Source organism: Palaemon carinicauda, chromosome 30, assembly GCF_036898095.1.
Source record: "Palaemon carinicauda isolate YSFRI2023 chromosome 30, ASM3689809v2, whole genome shotgun sequence".
Classification (NCBI taxonomy): Eukaryota; Metazoa; Arthropoda; class Malacostraca; order Decapoda; family Palaemonidae; genus Palaemon; species Palaemon carinicauda.
Window position 1 is genome coordinate 43,716,197 of NC_090754.1, and position 22,500 is coordinate 43,738,696.

At 31.3% G+C, this 22,500-nt stretch overlaps 1 long non-coding RNA gene across 1 annotated transcript in view; it reads right to left on the reverse strand.

Moving 5' to 3' along the window:
• Positions 1 to 22,500, reverse strand: part of LOC137623767 (uncharacterized) — a 343,355-nt gene that overhangs the window by 126,153 nt on the left and 194,702 nt on the right. The window contains exon 3 of the long non-coding RNA XR_011040627.1: positions 12,124 to 12,204. This is a non-coding gene — a long non-coding RNA (uncharacterized lncRNA). The remainder of the gene's footprint in view (positions 1 to 12,123; positions 12,205 to 22,500) is intronic.

Sequence of the window (22,500 nt, forward strand, 5' to 3'; positions counted from 1 at the left end):
ATATATATATATATATATATATATATATATATATATATTTATATATATCCTATGTATATATGGCTATATTATTGCTTATGTTATTTGTAGTGAAAACTGCAATAAACCTGAGAACATAAACATTCACACAATACAGCGTCTTGTCTTTATTGAGTCCCTAACCGAAAATCAATTAGCCTTCATAAAAATAGCTTATAAATAACGGCTATGACCAAAATCCTTCGTCGAGAAACCTTTAAGGAAAAATACGTGCACACTATAAAGCGCAGTTCCGTTTAGAGAGCATGATATGGCTCTCCTAATTTTGTGCTGTATTGACAGTTTCGACATCAGGCAGAAAAAGGCTTTTAACTTGCAAACTGCGCCTTTTCTCATGGCCTCTCAATCCTTTTCAAAACAAGAGAGAAAAGCTAAAACAGGATTCAGAGCATTGATCTACTGTACAACTGGTTTTACTCGAAAGGAATAACGTAGTCACTCTGGAACATGTGTATATTCGATGTTCTGCGAATGTTTTTTGGATTTCTTTTTCTTTGCATTTGAACTGAGCACTTGAATATTTCCATTGTGAGACGTTGCTTTTCGGTCATATATTTACCTTTGAATATAGGAAATAGATGATAAATTCTACGCAGAAAGGTTCCTAATCATTACTTTAAATTTGTTTTTATTCTAACTATTATTGGGGAATCAGATATAATACTTGTATTGGCAGCAACGGCAATATTACCACCTGTTCTATCTACTTAGTATACACTAGTTTAGTCCTGACCTCATGATAACAATATCTAACAAAGTTTGAGTATTTTTATGATTAACATCGATTTTCTGCTATTTCAATTCTGGCATAAAAGAAATTCTACAACTTATTATAAAAACCTTTTCGTTTATTATCTGAACTGTTCTATCTTGAAGACTTTGTTTAGCGATCGGTCTACGAAATAGTTGTTTGAAATCTTGGCATTTTTCTTCTTCAAAGAATTTTCTCTCAAACATAATATCATTCGTATTAACTATTGTTACATAAGCATTGCACGCTGAAATGCCATTTTCTGTATGTATAAACTTCTTTAACAGATTTCTCTTAGCATTCGACTGAAGTAGGACGCCAATGATGGGATTTATAAAGAATTTGGCTACATTGTTATTCTTCCGTACGTATTGTTTTTAGTCAAATATTTCTCAAGACACTCCGATAGTCCTTATTATATTGATAAACTATCAGATCAGGAAGATTCACATAACATACTATCATTTTTATTCTTACTTCTAAGTTCAAAGAAATAAAATCTCAATAAACATTGATTTGGCTTTACCGTTCGTTAACTATAGTCACAAAAAATTATTGGAGAAAAAAAAATTATACAAGAGATAAAAATTTAATCTACAATAATATATTCAACTATTGTTTAATGTTGTTGATGAAAATAAACATTGGAATCACAAAAGTTTTGCCTCAAAATGACAGTGTGATAATGATAAAGAAATACTGAACGATTCAATTGAAACAAAAACCAAAGGAGCTGTAAGACATTCGAAGGGTATTAACTTACAAACTTGAAAGTATTAATTAGAATTTGATAGTTGTACCATGGATATCATTCATAATTTCAAAAAAAGAAACAGGATTTTCTATCAAAACACATATATACTCTACCCAACGCAGCGAAAAATGGACGATAGGGGAGGGCACCTGGTTTAAAACGGATTTCCCCACTGTTGTCACATTTCCACAGATTACCGACATGCTTCTTTCTCTAGCCCTGCCTCCACCTCTCTCCCCCCCCCCCACCCCCCCCCCCCCACCCGGCCGACTTTCTCTCTCCCTCTATCTATCTATACACACACACAATATATATATATATATATATATATATATATATATATATATATATATATATATATATGTGTGTGTATAAATTTGTGTATTTCTGAATCTGTATCGGAAATTATTCTAACATCTTTTTCCACACCACTATTGAGGTAAATTTCAAGGCGTGTTTTCATAGCCAAGCTAAAACCGTTATCTACATTATAAACAGGTACTTCTTTGGAAAAAAATGCAAATATGGAGCGTGAGAAATATTCTTGGAAATACACCAATTTATATAGAAACAGAGAAAGAAAGAGAGATCGAGAGTAAAGGGGGGTGATTGGAGAGCAAGCCGATGATATGTGGAGACATGGCACCCAAGAAGAAATCTGTTTAAAACTAGGTCCTCTCTCCCTTCGTTCATTTCTTCCTGCGTTGAGTATAGTATGGATATGTAAACTTATAAACTTTAGTTATTTAATAAACTGCCGTCATGTCTGGAAAAAAATCTATCATGGTTCTAAACATTTAAAGTCATATTATTCAACTTTAAAGGTTTGGGGGAATATAACCTTTTAATGGGTTATCGGAAAATAATAAAATAATTTGTAGCCCTCACATATCAAATAAAAAGTTATACCTCGGCATAAATTATACTACGATACTATTGAGGATGTTCAACTTGAACATTCATCTCTAATAAAAAAAAAAAGCCAAGGGTTAAATTCTTTTCTCGACTCGATTCAATTTATAATTAACGACTTAGGATAGATAAACATTCAACCACAAGCCTAACAATTCATAAACCTTATTCTAGAAAAAGTCAAAACTACACATCTTTTATCAAGCTTCCAGAACGTCGAAATAATCAAACGAGTGTCTACACAAATGACATGAGATTCTACCAGTGATCTAAAATAACATGTACTTTCAACTACATAATAATAAATAGGCAGATTATATGTAACAGCTACCATATGGCATACCCCTGAAGCGAAAACTGTAACTCAGTTGTCTTATGAAACATCCTTATGCTAAAAATAAAGATAAAGATTACAGTTGTCCGGTTACAGTGCCAGTTCCATCAGAATAAATAGGTAGTAGGTTGGCCAGGGCACCAGCCACCCGTTGAGATACTACCGCTAGAGAGTTATGGGGTCTTTTGACTGGCCAGACAGTACTACATTGGATCCTCCTCTCTGGTTACGGTTCATTTTCCCTTTGCTTACATACACACTGAATAGTCTGGCATATTCTTTACATATTCTCCTCTATCCTCATACACCTGACAACACAGTTTACCAAACAATTCTTCATCACCCAAGGGGTTACTGCACTGTAATTGTTCAGTGCCACTTTCCTCTTGGTAAGGGTAGAAGAGACTCTTTAGCTATGGTAAGCAGCTCTTCTAGGAGAAGGACACTCCAAATCAAACTACTGTGCTCTAGTCTTGGGTAGTGCCATAGCCTCTGTACCATGGCCTTTCACTGTCTTGGGTTAGAGTTCTCTTGCTTGAGGGTACACTCGAGCACACTCTCCTATCTTATTTCTCTTCCTCTTGTTTTGTTAAAGTTTTTATAGTTTATATAGGAGATATTTATTGTTGTTACTCTTCTTAGAATATTTTATTTTCCTTTTTTCCTTTCCGCACTGAGCTATTTTCCCTGTTGGAGCCCCTGGGCTTATAGCATACTGCTTTTCCAACTAGGGTTGTAGCTTAGTAAGTAATAATAATAATAATAATAATACCCGGAACGTCAGCCGGGCAAACTCAACCACAGCAGTGGCCTCCCCAGTAAACAGCTTAAACTCACGGTCCCAAGCAAGGATAGAATAGCCGCCAAGAGAATGCTAGGCAAACACGTTACCACTGTCAACAGATACTATATCTTAGTTAAATGAAACAACAACAAAAAAGCGCTTGGGCCTACATCAGACCTAAGAAAAAAATCATTTGAATCTCAACTAGAATAATCCTTTACTGTCTATAAATGAAAACTGACTTGTATCTGTGATTATCAGAATCATCAAAGGACAATTATCCAAATACAAAATTCTGAACGATCGATCAGAAAAAAACTATACCACTTCTGTATATTACACTTAAATGCAATAAGGAACTCCAGGCGTGATTTCTAACCCAATTTTTTTTCCAGACTTTAAAGTTCTTTTTATCTTCACATAAAGACGTTAAAACAAATATAGAAGTATTGATAGAGGAGGATAAATTTTCACTGCTACTAGTATCAACCCATACAAAATGAAACTGAAAAATATTAGGCAACAACATTACCACTAATTCACTTTTACATCTTTGATTTTAGAGCTCTGAGGTAGGGAAGAAAACATATCAGTGTTTCCCATTTGATAGAATATTTAGTTTGAAGTAAAAATTTCTTCGAACTGTTATACTTGGTATTAACCTATTGCGTGCAAAAGTATGTGTGCGTGTTAAGAGAGAGAGAGAGAGAGAGAGAGAGAGAGAGAGAGAGAGAGAGAGAGAGAGAGAGAGATTAAATAATTTACCATCAGCCAACAGTTTTACTAACTGCATCACGTTTGAGAGTTATGTCAACAGTATTATACCATCATATTAAGAGTTAAGTATCGTTCATTAATATAAGAACACATTGACAATACCTGTAACTAAATCACAAATAAATACTCCTCTCCCTTTTCTTATTTCTATTTACTTTTCTCCCCTTCATCAACAATGTTTCCCCTTTCCTTGCACACAAAAGTGTCCACTCCTCTCTTTTATTTCTTTCCTTTAATTTCCAGTGTCCTCTCTCTCCTTTTCAAACTTTTTACATTGCCTCTTACTTTTCTCTCTCCCTCTCTCTTCTGAGAGAGAGAGAGAGAGAGAGAGAGAGAGAGAGAGAGAGAGAGAGAGATAGAGAGAGATAAATTTGTTTACTATGTGGAACAGAATCATGCTGCCGTTTCGGAGTTTACATAATATCCATGAAATTACATTTTCATTCATTTCAAATACAAATGTATGCGAGAAATAGCATTATTAATCTCACAGCTACTTTCCAGAGTACTAACAAAGGGGTAATATAAAAAAGGCGTTTTTGAATACTTTGTATGTGGGAAGGGTGTTTAGGTGTTGGCCTATCTGTTATTTCTTCTGTCGATGCTATCATATGTGCACAAACAATCAAACATCCACCGACATACACCAAAACACAAACCACAAAGTACTCGAATGATTAAATTTTTCGAATAAGCTTTTTATTTCAAAAAGTTGGACTTTAACTGTGTAATCAAAATCCCATATAAAGGGTAAGTAATCCAACCGTTTTAATCGACCCAATAACCCTTTACGTCTTCAAAAGATTAAATTACTCGGTATCTACCCCTTTTCCCTTTTCGTTTTCCAGAGAGAGAGAGAGAGAGAGAGAGAGAGAGAGAGAGAGAGAGAGAGAGATTGGTTTGAAATTAAATCCTTTTTCTTTCTACCTTTCGCTACCATTTTGATAAGGAAGGACCCTATAATATATCAAAAGATGAATGATAATCGGTAAACGATCAAAATGACCCATGTTTTCGGAGAAATGTAGGTCAATTGAATTGATAAAATTTCCTACTTTCCAATTCTCCCAATATTCTACGAAATATCTCAATCTGTTTTTGTATTTGTCGACAGATGACATCTACCTTCTAAAGTCTATTTGGGGTAATATCGATGAAGGAAAATTAAATTCAGGAATATAAGTAATAAAAAAAAATCATCCAATATTGACAGATTCTATCTAGTGTGAACTTTGAGGCGTAATAAATTGCAATAATTTGAAACAAAATTTCTATAAGACACTCATTATAGAAGACAATCATCTATGTGCTCTTATACCTGAATATTCATTCAATTTCAGAATATAGTCTCTGAGTATATAACAGTGAACTGCCCATTTCAAAGTATTGCTTGTAGTTAAAACATTTGCAACATTCTATTTCATTGTAATTACTGATAATAAAATACTTGTTTCTTCCTATATTGAAATTATTTTATGAAGATACAGCTCGTTGTACCATTCCATTCCTGTATACACGCTGACAAAACATTTGACCAATTATATTCATAAAGTCTTTCTAAGTGTACATATGTCTCATTTTATTTCAGAGTACTTTTGGAATATGGAACATTTGAAGAGTCCTATCTCTAGTTGGAACACCAGAAAGGGAAATAAGGAAAAAAATTACATGAGAAGTAATGATAAGGAATTTGCAGTTCTCGATTTCAAAGAAGTTTTTCATTTTATAAACCAGCCAGGATTACACTTAAATAATATTATCATTATTATCATTATTACTTGCTAAGCTACAACCCCAGTTGGAAAAGCAGGATGCTATAAGCCCAGGGGCTCCAACAGGGAAAATAGCTCAGTGAGGAAAGGAAACAAAGAAAAATAAAATATTTTAAGAAGAGCAACAAGATTAAAATAATTATCCCCTATATAAACTATAAAAACTTTAACAAAACAGGAGTAAGAGAAATAAGATGGAATAGTGTGCCCGAGTGTACCCTCAAGCAAGAGAACTCCAACCCAAGACAGCGGAAGACCATGGTACAGAGGCTATGGCACTACCCAACATTAGAGAACAATGGTTTGATTTTGGAGTGTCCTTCTAGAAGAGCTGCTTACCACAGTTAAAGAGTCTCTTCTACCCTTACAAAGAGGAAAGTGGCCACAGAGCAATTACAGTGCAGTAAGAAGAAATTGTTTGGTAATCTCAGTGTTAGGTGTATGAGGACAGAGGAGAATATGTAAAGAATAGGCCAGACTATTCGGTGTGTGTGTGTGGGCAAAGGGAAAAATTAACCGAAACCAGAGAGAAGGATCCAATGTACTACTGTCTGGCCAGTCAAAAGACTCCATAACTCTCTAGCGGTAGTATCTCAACGGGTGGCTGGTGCTCTCGCCAACCTACTACCTAAACATAACATAATTATGCATGACTCGGTTTCATAATAGTATGAAGAATTTACCATATTTTGCTACATTTCATTTCATAGTAGTTTCCAAGTATGTGAATTATTAACCATCCTATTACTAACTACATAATGAAGATTCAACATTTGTAAAACTCAATTTTAAAGTGAATCCAAGGGGCAAAACTTGTGAACACCCGTGATTTCAAAGTTCACAATAATTGCAGTATTTTTTTAAGAAGTTTATAAATTGAACTCGTTTAATTTCATTCTTCGTTTCTTTTTTGAATGTATGAATTGAAGAAAATTAATGAGGAAATCCATGGATACATATTATTCTCCTTAGATTTTATATATGGAACTGTCGTTTGTAACTACTGTACATATAAAGGAATCCACAAAGAAACCACCTATAAAAATATAATTATAAATTATCACCATCAAAATTCATTTTTATACTTTTAAAGACATTATTTTGTTGTTACGAAACATTAATTTTTCTTATTCACGTGTCTAATAAATTGGTATTTTTTTCTTTTTTTTTGATAAACAATATCACAATTGGTCCAGCTAGGGGTCATCGTCGAATTTATAATGTCAAATATTCAATATTCTTTATGAACCTGTTTTATTACTGAAGCATAAAACACCCAATTTCATTACATTTTAACAATAAAAATGGGTGGCATACTTGTAATTAAAATCTCATTTGGAGAAAACCTTGCTATACTGAAGATGAAACCCAAAGTATGACATGTAACTCTTATCAGAAAAAAAAAAAATTACAGTTATGCTGTGGGTCTAAAAATAAAATTTTCCTTCCTTAAGTAGTTTCCTGTTTAGTAATTGTATCTATCATCGGAACTATTAAGAGGTCGTTCTATTCAGTAAAGGAAATTCGTCAGTATTGGAGCAGGAAATTCTTCGCTGCAGCCAAGAAAATGTACATAAAAAATGCAATTCGTAGACAAGATTACAATTTTTAAATCATGACAATAGTGGTGTGTTCTGTAACCAACATTATTCGGATGACTGAATCTATATGTATGAATATATTTCCTTTTATACAACTTAAATGAGATAAATGATTATGTATCATAAGAATCGAACCAAAAATAAACATTGCTAGCACATGTCTATGTCAAGAATAATAGTAGTTTCCTCACTTATCTAATTAGATTACCAACACTTTCCGGGATGACATTTATCAAAAGAATTGGAAGAATAAGATCAAATCCCAGTATTTGAAGCAGGGATAAGAACCGAAAAATAAAAATCATTATCAATAATATCATGAGAAGCAACTTACTTTATTAAGACCCCATTTATAACAGTCAATTTGCATATAAAAAAAATTACTCTTGAATTTTCCCAAATATCCTTTTATAAAAATTTCTAATCATTGCGACTTTATATCAAACATGATCATACAAACGTCACTAGAGACAGTGATTACTTTATAGCCTTAATAAACATTAATTTCCCCCTATGCTAAATCCCCAGTGATTTGAACATATATATCAATAAACTGCACAGAAAATTAGGAAGGGGAACTAAACTATAATATGAAATGCAGTCGATGGAAGAAGGAATACAGAATAAGTAAAGTAGGATATATACAGCAAAGACGAATCAGTGATAGTCAAGATTATATACAGTGTATATATATATATATATATATATATATATATATATATATATATATATATATATATATACGCACACACATACACACACACAAATATAAATATATATAAAAATACGCACACTAATATATATACACACATATATATATATACACACACACACACATATATATATATATATATATATATATATATATATATACACATATATATATACAGAGAGAGAGAGAGAGAGAGAGAGAGAGAGAGAGAGAGAGAGAGAGAGAGAGAGAGGGGGGGAGGGGAGAGAGGGAGGGAGAGAGAGAGAGAGAGAGAAAGAGAGAGAGCCTCAAATCAATGTATTTGCATAACCAGCAATTAAGACTCCTAAAGGATAAAATAATAAATGAAGTCCTTACTTACAACAGAATGAACCCAACGTTATCTTTGTCATGGCGAGAGAATTCATCATAAAGAGACAAAGAGACATCTTCATTAATTATAATTACTACCATTTTTCCCCAAAAAATAATTAAGCTCTATATTATTTTGATTGAGAGACTTGGTAATATTTTTCGTTCCTTGTAATTTCAAATTTGAGTTATTAGCTTATGGCAATAGCATTTTCTCCTTAATTCATTTTCTGGAACATATATTTAAACGGCATCTAAAACGTAACAAACAAAGGTCCAATTCCTATGTAATTAGTCTTATCTTATTCATTATCATAAAAGACTGCTATATACAAAAGAGGGTAAAATATTACTTAAAACAGAGGGTTCATTTCAGCTACTCATATTAGTTTCAGCTGTAGCTACTAGGTCAGAATTTTCATGTGAACACAGATCCACAATATTTCAGCTTTTATCAATCGAATGAAAACCTGATTCGTTGCACAAGAAATTATAAAATAATTACTTTTGATGGGCTTCTGATGCCACTGAAAATTACAAATGACTGTTGTAGGGTCATTTGAACCACCTCATGGGGTCAGGCATTATTTGGTAAAGAGGGTAGGCTTGTTTTAATAAATGGCATTACTACAAATCTTACGCCACAAGGTTCAGAGGCCGATACACAGAAAAAAAAACATTAAACAAAATAACTTGCATCGCCTTGGCCATTATTCAGGGGAAGGACCAATATTTCCGTACATTTTTGTTCTCTACATAGATTCAAGAAAAACCTCTACCGATGGAAACTCCTAGTACTAAAGTTTGTTTGATATCTTACTATCCTGCAACAGATGAGTGCGCCCTTTGCATAATATATCATACGATGAGATAAAACATTATTCGCATTTATAAAAGGAAATGATGATACCAATGGAAATAGAACGGAACATCATGGATACATTAGCTACTTGTAGCATGAAACTGAACTGCATCCTGTGGATAAAAACGAGTGATATTGATTTTTATTCTTTACACAAAACGAAGTATGAAAATAATACCAGCGTGCAATGCAAATTTTCAAGATTCGTGTTTTTAGGTCGAATCTTTTCAGTTGAAAAATGCCCAAAATTAGAGACACTAAAGACACACTCACACTGTATTATCTTTCTTATTGCATTAGTTAAAAATGTATTCCGTACTATAAAAACTAAAAAAAAAAAAAAAAAAGCCAAAAGTTATCAAGTATCTTCCAAAAACAATTTCAATCAAAAATACTTCTTAACAGGCAAACAACCTTTGCTAACAAAGCAAGTTCATTTTGTGTTCCTCTGTTATTCGGTGCTTATAATGTGTTTTCCCATTCAATTGCATTGCTATAAATTACGCAATATAGCAGTCCTCTTCACTTCATGCCAAAAGATTTTGTAAACAAATTTCACCCATTTCATTAGTGCTATTACAACCACATAAAATTCTATAGTAAAGAGAAACAATGTTTTTTATCACAAGGAAACAACTATATTTATATATATATATAAATATATATATATATATATATATATATATATATATATGTGTGTGTGTGTGTATATGTATATATGTGTGTAGGCTACATATTAAATACACAGTATTTATATATATATATATATATATATATATATATATATATAATTTTTGCATATATACATATAAATATATGTATGCTATATACATATACTCAATACATATAATCATATATATACAGTGTATATATATATATATATATATATATGTATGTGTATATATATATATATATATATATATATATATATATATATATATACACACATATATAATTACAGTGCGTGGGTTAACCTTTCTAAAAAATATTTTGATTTTTGAAAATGTAGTTAACTGTATTTTTCCAATATAGTTGAGATTTCCACAATTTACTAAGTTCAGCATAATAAGGGAACGACAATGCTTTCCTTGATAAGGAGTATAGCTCGGAGCATCAATCGATTAATAGAAGCCTTTCTTAAGATGTCCTTGTCGTGCAAGTGTATAAACCTTATTTGTAATACAATATATAAATGTTCCACCATCTCATTCACAGCCTCGTGTTCCTAATATTTGCTCCTGTTGGTTTTCATCTAATATTTACAAACACAGCTCTATATATATATATATATATATATATATATATATATATATATATATATATATATATATATATTAATATAGATATATGCGTATATATATTTATATATATAATATATATATATATATATATATATATATATATATATATATATATATATATATATATATATATATATATATAGATTCATATGGATATGTATATATATAAATATATATATATATATATATATATATATATATATATATATATATAATATATATATATGTATACATATATATATATATATATATATATATAGCTGTGTTTGTAAATATTAGATGAAAACCAACAGGAGCAATAATTAGGAACACGTTGTGTTTGTAACTATTCGATCCAAAACTACAGCATGAATAATTAAGAACGCACTGCTATCACCCACTTAAGCCTCTGATGATCTAGAAAGTAAATAATTTACTATCAAGAACACTTAACTGGTCGATAGTGTTGGATCAAAGGCAAAATAACGAAAGCTATGGATTTAACTCTCGAATTCCAAAAGATTCAAAGACAACTGAAAGGTTAAAGCTCTTTAAAATTAGCCTGTTTGCGTGTCTTGGTATCACGACAACTGACACGTGATAAGGAAAATTGAATCCGATGATGTCACCACTGAGACTTTAGTAATTCTCATGTCCTTTCTGGTTTGCAGTCGTGATTATAATATATATATATATATATATATATATATATATATATATATATATATATATATATATATGCGTGTATGCATACAGATATTTGAAAATATATATATCTGTGTATACAGTACATATAAATGTATGTATACATATCTATGTCTAATAAAGTATGTTTATATGTATATATATATATATATATATATATATATATATATATATATATACAGAACATATAAATGTATGTATACATACCTATGTCTAATAAAGTATATATATATATATATATATATATATATATATATATATTGTATATATATACACACATATACATATATACATATATATAAATATATGTACACACACTCACACACACACACACACACACACACACACATATATATATATATATATATATATATATATATATATATATATATATATATATATATATATATACAAATATGATGTAATTAAGATAATCATGCAGTAACAAAATAATACATGTCAAACAAAATAATACTTCGAAATACTTACTTGATTTATCTATTTACTCACAAAGAGGACCTCAGTCATATGCGTGGGCCATAAAAATATATATCCAGAACTGCATCCATTCTGCAGAGAGATAAAAACAAAAATTAAATTATGATATTTATGATATCACAAAAAAAAAAAAAAAAAAAAAAAGGATTTTCTCAAATATTTGTTTCTAAGTATTTCAATTTGGTCGTGCAAACATTACCTGCCTTTTTTTTTTTTTTTTTGTCAATTTGAGCCCTTTTTTCTTTAATTACTACAAATATAGTGGATTCAAGATAAATTCAAACAAGTAATACTTTGGTGCAAAACCAGGGAAGATGGTATACGTGCATTGTTATTATTATTATTTTTTTTTTATTATTTATTGTATCACAGCCAAGCTGCATTTCTAGTGGGATAAACAAATTGCTATAAACAAAAGCCCCACAGAGAATGCTGGTCAGTGAGGAAATAAAACGAGAAGTAGAAAATAAACAATATACAAAAGAATAATGGAAAAGTAAAATATAAACCATATAAAAAGGTAATATATTAATATAAATATCTTTTAAAACTATGAAACGAGACTTGGGTTTCCCTTGAAAAGTGAAAAGTATCTAGACCAAATCTAAACTTTTGAAATTGCAATGCTTATACCTACAAGATTAGGATTAACGTCCACAATTGGTTCCAAGCCGGGATGAAACTTTTAGAGGGATTGATCCTTAAGAAAGAAACAGGAAGTTCATGTAATTCGTAGTGATTTGTATAATTTGGGAAAAACATTATAGTGTAAAGTATGCTCGAATAGATAATAAAAGGGCTATACCAATGGAGGATATAGCATTTTAGAGACTTTGTCCAAGTTAGGATGCGAGTCAGCTACTGTCGACTAGCCAAAAGAACAATATTGAAGTCTTGGCTGAATCGATGGAAAAATTTCTTCATAGAATATAGATATCCAAAATTCTTGAAAGACTTTCTCAAAATACTAATTTCCTCTGCAATTAACGAAGGGAAAGGCCGGGAATGTTCCTCAAACGTGAATTTGCAATCAGGAATCACACCTGGAATTCTAAACGAGCTGCAAGTCATCAAAGAACCATTGTCAATTTAATGACCCGAGAGGGGGATTCAATATACTAGATAATACAACCTTACTCTTCAGTTTGTCAAAGTTGAAATTTATTCCCCATATTTGCAAAATGCAAATACTACGAAATTTTGCACGAAATAAAGTTATAAACACTAAAAAATATCCTCCTTTCTATAATGTCCTTAAGTCGATCACATAATGGCATACGTAAATGAGAATCTAAATCCTTGTATAAGCTTGAAACTGATAACAAATGATACGAACATGCACATCGTCATCCTCCTCGACATTATGATGATGATAATGATGATGAGGATTATTACTATTACCATTATTCTTTCTATTATCAACATCATTATTATCATAATTGTTAGTTTCATATGCTAATCTAACTCCTTCGCCAGAAAAGCAGAGGGCTACATGCCATAATGACCAATGCGACAGGAATAACAAAGGGTAAAATATGAAATAAATGGCAAAGTAAAAGGAATAGGATAAAATGAGTTATGAAGTGCGCAGCAAGAATAAGAAATGTAATAATTCATTTACAGTTTGAGAAGTTTGTTTCATAATTTAGTCATAAATGTATCAAGCTTCAAGAAAACTGTATGGATCTAAACATTACAATGGAAAAGGCGCGGCTACCAAGAAAAATGGACAATGAGCTCATGTCAGTGAAAGCGAATAATACCAAGATCTGGGATATGAAATTTAATGGAACCTTTTTTCATGATCATTGCCAAATGGAACAATATTCGAATCATAAATATATGAAAAAAGAAAAAATCTCCATGATAGACGGGTATCTAGGAATTTATGCTGCATATCGATTTTATGGAAAGTTGTAGAAAAGATAGTCCGGATAGGAGAAGCTGCAGTCAAGCATGACACCTAAAATTCTAAATGAGCTGGCTTTGAAAAAATATCTGGGTTGAGTGATCCTAACGAGCATAAAATACCCCCTTGAAGTAACTTAAGCTGAACTTATGCTAATAAATTGAGACCTCAGGTCTATACTCTGGAGATGCGTTGATGCACATAGATAAGCATCATCTATAGAATCACTATTTTTTACTATAAAAAGCTAACCACTTCCACGTTTAGGTATTAAAATACCTTTATCAAAATACAGATTGTGCAATGCAGAAATCTTCGAGCTATCCCGTGAAGAATAACAGATAACGTAGGTTCAGTAATCTGCTGAAACCCAACAGAAATTTTGTAAAAAGGTGACCATACGAAAAATATGCTGTAACAAGACACAAGAACATTCAGTCATGGCCTGAATGTTGACGAATAAAAAAACTAAAAACTATGTAATACAGTACTAATAATGCAAATTCATAAAATTCATCAACATATAAATCAAGAAATCTACAATAATAATCAGAATATAAATCTTGTTCCATACATTCGGTACAACTTCCTTTATCATAATCCGAGACAGCCTGTGCATCACACTCCAACATCAACAGAGGCATCATCTTTATCATCAATATTTCCATCTTCATCGTTTCAACTCGACTTGGGGAACCCTATCCCCCTATTTTTAAGATGCTTCCCCTTAGCCAAATTCAGACTAAAATTTATGTTCGAAAATTTCCCTCTATACATTCCCCTCAACCACCAATTAATTCTCATTATGCTTTATTATGTTTTCTCCCCTCTTACTATCTCTCCCTCTTCTGTTTCTTTGTCGTTGGACTCTATTTAAACATGAGATTTATCGCTGTTCTGTTAACCATTCCGCATTACTTTCATTTGAATTTTCCCTTCCCCTTCGTTTTAAAGGAATTTTAATATCATAATGTATCGGATATGATTTCTCCTGGATTTGTCCTTTACAAACAAAACACTAATGTAATTGCTGCTAATACTATTGGAGTGAAATGCTGTAATGTTATCGGTTATTTATAGAATAAATAGGAAAGGTGCACTTAGGAAATATACCAAATATAATCTTCACAAACGATGGACGATTAATAATATAGGTGTTAGAAATCCAATAATATGAAATGGGGGAAATGAATCTCAGTCTAAAAATTAATATGCATGACTAAAAGAGGTTTATGAATTTTGTCAAACGTGAATTAGCTCTTAACGATTTGCTTGCAATAACTTTGCGAAGTTTAGCTTCTACAGAATAGCTTTGTCATTGAAAATTATGGATTGTTACAGTGTATTCTAGACATAAAATGTAACAATCAACGAGTCAACAGAGATGTTTTTTTACTTCTTTGCTATTCACAAAGACACAAAGGGGGGTGTGACCAATGAACCGTTTTACTTGAAAGAGAATTTTTTTTTTTTAGTTGACAGGACTTAAGAACGTTTCACAAAACCCTCATTATCTTCTTTCCAAGGGAATCTTAATATTTTTTTTAAACAGATTTATATATTTTTTCTTTTATTTACAATACCTCATCAGAATAGAATTTTCACAATATTTTGTCATATATAACATTGGTCTTTGGAATAAGAATGTTTCCTATTTTAAATAGAAATTTCTTAATAAAAGTTGAATTAAATAGAAGGAATATCTGATGACACGAAATATAGGAATCAATATATTATCTGAAAACTTTGATACAGCTTATGTGAAAATTACATAGAGAAGAGCTTAAATTTATTAGCAGAACAAGTGAGGCTCACTAACGCATTACTTAAGAGAGATTTTATTATTTTAATTGTATATCTTATTTTTTTTCACAATACAAAAAAGAGAAATTCAAGATAAAATATTTTGTAGCGAGGCCAGAATACCTCGAAAATAATAAATATTATTTTGAACGAATAATCATGCCATTTCCTATTTTGAGTCTGAACTTCGCTCCTAAAACGGAACTCGATGGCCATAGGATACAAAACAACAACTAATATAAATATCATGGAATTCATTTACATACACCCTCATACCCCATTTCCTTATGAAGATTTTTCCACCTCGAAATAATCAAGAATTACTTGCGATCTAATGAAAATAAGGAAAAAATTATCAAATGAATATATTTGATAAAATTCAATAATCTTGGAAAAGTTGTATTACAGAAACATTCATAGGTAGTTTCTTAGGTTTGAATATGGAGACAAGAAATCCTTGGACTAAAACTAAAATATTCCTTCTAGATAGTTCTTATGATGCCAGATAATATCGTATAATCTAATAACTCGATAATTCATAATTATGAAATAGCTATTGCTTATTCACTTGAACTATTTATCGCATTTCATTGAAAACCATTTTACATCCAAAGAATCGTCACTTTAAAATCCTCGTCTATATAGACATCACTAAGTTGATATAAAGATTCTGTAAAAAAAAAAATAAATAAATAAAAGATGAAAAAAAAAAAAAAAGCAAGTCCCGACCGATGCCGGTCCGCATAAATTTCCTCCAGGTAGGCGAAAAAGTTACTGCCGTTTGTAAGACTTAATCAATTATGGTATAATGCTTTTTATGAACAATGAACATGGGTATAAGAAGGTATATAGACGTAAGATATAGTTTACTTTTATAGTACGATGTAAATCTAATTTTCCTTTAAGATTTTCATTATATTTGAAAACATCAAATCTTAAATTCTATCTTCAAGGCATTTATATGACTTCTAACAAAAATAAAATCTGAATCCAAAATAAAATTTCATTATTCCACTATTTACATTGTAAGCAATGACGCAAACGAATATTTATTGGATTCAGTGAAAATAAATATATTTTCGTTTGGCATAACTTAAGCAGAGCAACATAGATTAAATCTTTACTTGAAGTTTTCTTCAGTTAATAAAGAGGAAATGTTAAGTAGTTTACGCAATAAAAAGGCCCATTTAATTTATTCTGGAAAATAATTATGTTATACAGGGTTATGGTTAATAGGCAAACATTAATTTCCACGCCCAAATCTAGTTTTGTTACGCGTGCACAAAATTTGATCTATGAAAACCCCTCAAACCAATATATCCAATTAAAAATTTTAAAACCTAAATCCAATTTACCAAGGATTTTATTGAAGTCTTGTGTGATGGGCTATTTTTAGTGAGAGAGAGAGAGAGAGAGAGAGAGAGAGAGAGAGAGAGAGAGAGAGAGAGAGAGAGAGAGAGAGAGAGAGAGAGAGACCAGTTTTAGTTGGAAAACTTGTAAATCAGCGAATTAGAAATAGGTAATTTAAAATAAAAATAAATGCACGATAAAATGGACTATTACTAACAACCATTTAAAAACGATGATGATTGCTTTTAACTTAAATGTTCAGCTCTTATTTTCAGAGGATGTTAATTAGAAGAAGAAGAAGAAGAATAAGAAGAAGAAGAAAATTTAGGTTACACTGTTCAATTTTAATGGGGAAATTTAATAAATATACTTTTTCTGTTCATTGTAACTAGATTCATAGATGATTATATCAATTTCTAAAAATAATTTTTATTTTTGTTATAAATGATTTTTGTGTTTTTGTTTGAAATAATTTGTGCATTTTTGTTTCAAAGTATATCTTAAGGTTAGATGTTAACCTAGCAATATCATTATTATTTTTTTCATATTTTTTTCTTATATGAAGGCTTACAAAAATTTTTATATTTATTTTAAATTAAATAATTTCAAGGTAACAGGACCATTCCTTCACGTATTATCAGAGGAAAGAAATGTACCAGACTTTTGAGTTTAAATTTCTTCTAGTTTTAGTCTTTACTGGCTGAAGAAAGGTTGGCTAAAATTTCGTATATGGTGGACATATTTAGCCTTTTTAATGGACTCTCCTCTAGGATTTTTCCACATTGTTTTTGCAGTGAAAAAAAATGGCCGCAACAATAATGGAACTAGCTCTTTTTGACACGAAAATAAATACATATAGAAATACTTCCAAGTAAATTCGCTTCCTAAACATTTTCTCTAGCACAAGTATACTTACGAGACCGTGTTATTATAGTAATTGAGCCCCTTCCCAAACATATTTTCCAGAAGATAGCATTTCATCCAAATTATACATACTAAGTGAATAAGTATGTAAATGAACACCCATTTATATGTGGAATAAAATTCTACCTCACAAGAGTATTTGTTTGTTGCTGAACCCATCCGAAAAGTCACACTTAATATGATAAATCAACATTTAAGGGCATTAGCTACAAATTTGAACATTATCGCACAAAAAAAATTGAGGATCCTCGGAAAAGAAGCATAGCGATTAATAGTCCAAACAAAATATGTCAATTCATATGCACATCATCCTCGTGAAAAAAATAAAACACGATCGAATTGTCTTGTGGTGTCATAAAATATGACTGTCAAAATTTTAGACATTAGTGGAAAAAACATATACATCACTCAGTATCAGAGTAAGTTGTTAATCGTATTTTCGAATACTATTTTTTGGAGAGTAAGTTGTTAATCGTATTTTCGAATACTATTTTTTGGAGGGGGCTTAACGGTAATAAAAATAAAACAAACCGAACTGATGTCAATGCAGTGCTTCGTCCCTCAAATACAATACTGCAGCCACGGTTATAAAAAAAAATTGTAATGAATCAGCCGCAGTCTAGGCACTATAACTTGGATAGAACTAAATATTTCTCTTAAAATTTCAAAGTGTTCAGTTATTGTAATTTTTAGCTAACTGCTCGTTCATATCTTACATAATCATAAAATTCTCATTTTGTCTAAAAAAATTGCAAAATTTTACCTAATACACAATTATAAGAGTATTATATATATATATATATATATATATATATATATATATATTACATATATATATATATATATATATATATATATATATATATTACATATATATATAATATATATATATATATATATATATATTACATATATATATACATACATACATACATAAACATCCATTATTACTACATCCATACTTAAAACTGCTATCGATAAACCTTTTGTTCAAGAAAGTTAAACATTATCTGGTCCTGTTACCGACATAAGGCTCATCAGCAGCATGTTGAAACCACTTACACTCACTATGCTCCTCCCTATCTCATATAAACTTTACCACTTCCTGGTTGTAGAAGCTTCTCCTTCAAATACCGCTCTCAATGTAGACTACATTTCAATACAACCCTACATCAATCTTCCTGTTTTAATTTCTCTTCACACCTTCGAACTGTAAAATCCTATCTCCAACCAATTATGTTAAAAAATTTTCCACGTGGACAAACAATTGTTTTGAAATCGTTCATTTGTTCACCTAAATGTGTTTGTTACTCGTTTTACATATATATTCACTGGGCACTCATCTTCGGCCTAATAAATTCAACAAACAATTGATCTCAACATATTCCAACTTTTTTTTTTTCATTTGCATTTGAGATCCACATTTCACTTTGATTCGAGTAATTTTTTCGAACATGCTAGAGATGGCCTTCGCGTTTCCTAGCAACCTTTTCCATACAGCCTTCAACCTCCCTTTTGCACCTAATCTTTTATATCGCCTATTCCCTTATAATACTACCATTTCTCTAAAAATACTACCAAATATGTATAGAAACCCATTGTTTCGATCCAGAAGTTTACTCAGAACTTCGTTCCCTGATGAAGATTTTCTCTTAACCATTTCACTCTATTAAATCAGATTTGCATCATCTTCAAACATTAAGAGACTAAATATTCCATTTATGGTTTATCTTCCCATCCCCCAACTTTACACATACATTGCCGTTTCTCTGAATTTTCCCACAGCACCACCCACAGATATTGGATATTTTCCACAACCTCGTCTTAGACCCAATTGGTCACACCATCACATGCCAAAGGTAAAAATAAAACCTTTTTTTATAATTATGCATAATTTAATTTCTATACGATAAATGCTAAATAACCTACACATCGTCACTCTATACAATGCCTTTATCTAGGTTTGTGTAAGTCGCTAACAAATATTAATAAAACTTAATTCACAATCACCATTCTTCCCTTAATAGTCCAAATGCTTTATATATGTTTGTGTAAACCACAATCACAATTCTGTAAAAACTTACAGAGAATCCCATTTTTAGTTTTCCATAATAAAAGACTTTTCTGGGTCTGTGTAAAACAGACACAGATTTTCATAAGAAAATTATTCAACACACTCCATTCTTCTCTCATCATCCAACATATCTGAATATTCCATCCAAATTCTACAACCCGCCAAAATTTATATACTAAGTAACATTATGCCTCTATAACTTTTACTGACTCCTCTATCTCCTTTACTGTTATACCGTGGAATAATCAGATTCACATCTGTTCCTACAGAATATCCCTTAAAACCACTAGCAGCCCTTGAATCATAATTATGCGCCCATGCTTCAATATATCACTTATAATCTTTGATTTCGTATTTGGCCTCCTTATATTCTTAATGATAACTTCCCTTAACATTCTCAAACTTAAATTTACCCCTTTCACTCATACATCGTTCATTTCTGCCTCTCCTTATCTAATTTAACTATTACTCAAACTATTCATTCTATCTATCTAAGACTTTCCATTTTCATGATTTTATTTTGCGACCCAAATTATTCATTAAACCTTTCTGTTCCCGCTTCCAATTTCTTACTATTCTCTGAAATCCTTGCCCGCTCCCTCCAACCCCTTTTCATCACACACACGCATACACGCATATAATGTATAACATATATGCAAAAATACACACACTATATATATATATATATATATATATATATATATATATATATATATATATATATATATATATATATATATATATATATATACAGTGAGTGTGGGAGTGGTGAGGACACTAAATGAACAGCGACGGAGACTAAACTTTGCTCTTACAACTTCAATAGTTTAATTTCTGTTCAACGCTTAGCTGCAGCACTCTTAAAACTTACAACTTTGCACTTAAAAGAATAAACTTCGAATGGCAAGCATGAATTTCTTCGCCGGTAAATAATTATTGGTTTTTAAAAGATAAACAGCAAAAAATGCATTAACATTATTTTTGGGGAATACCATTCCTAGCCATTTTCAAAATTCGGGCGAAAAAAAATTTCAGAGAAATTTTTCAAAATATATGACGATGCCTGATAGGATCTGACAAAAGAGCAAGGTATCTACAGCATGAAATAATGAATAAATATTTAAGCGGAGATTTTCATTTGAGTGGTTACGCCTTAATAATTTGCGTTGGTTCTCCATATTCACCGATATACTTTCTACAAGACTTAATAAATGATAACTTTACTGCTTTAGTATCCACTCCAACTAAAGGGGACTACAATCTTCCCTTTATACCGCATGAAAAAACAATTTCGATAATTGAGAATTCAATATTTGGAAAGACACCTTCCTGTTACTCGTTCGTTTATGACAAAATCTCATGCACTGCCTCAACGAATCTCATTTTCTAGTCTCCCGTTTTCCGAAACTAATCCAAATGTTTTCAATGTCTACAGTGGTTTTGAAAGCGAGAGATTTTATTTTTCTCTTATTTACTAGAGTACTTCATTCTCCTAACAGCCAGCAAATATTTTCCATTGTAACTGGTCTCTCAATTCCGACCCCACCATCTAATCAGCAACTCTACTGTAATTCTACTCCATCTCTTCCTTACTGCCCTTCGTAATATAAGGCAAGTACCGGAATTCCTTTACCATTAGAATTTTACAATCGTAAAGACACTTCGGTGCAATTTTTTCATAGATATTGCTTTCAATCCTTGACCAAATCAAAGATTCCACATGGACACTTTTTTTAGACGATAATTTTTAACCTGCTTCCATATTTGTCTCCCTTTAAAGGTTTAAAGGTCGCTCGTGAACGGTAGATGCAAGGAACAGTGACATTGCCCTATCAAGCAGGACAATGCCCTAGAGATTGACTATATATGCATAAGATCAGCGCCCAAGCCCCATCTTCACCCAAGCTAGGACTAAGGAGGGCCAGGCAATGGCTGCAGATGACTCAGAAGATAGTACTATAGGCTCCCCCAAATCATCCATCTTTAGATCACAAGGATAGTGAGGTTCCAGCGACCAGAGGAACGATCGTGTTTGAGCAGGACTCGAACCCCAATCTGTCGTTCACCTGTCAGGGACGTGACCACATCGGCCACCCAACACATGCTTTTCTAATTTTCTTTATTAAAATTAATATTCATGGATTCAGTGCGTCTTTAACAAATTACAAATAAAATCGAATTGCCTGGACTATCGAAGACGACTTGAATTAATGCAAATCAAAAAGGCGGAATCTTGATTTTTCCACTTCAAAATCAGCTGTAGGAAAATCAGTGGGATGAATGTGGTGACGTGATTTTGGAAGATGAG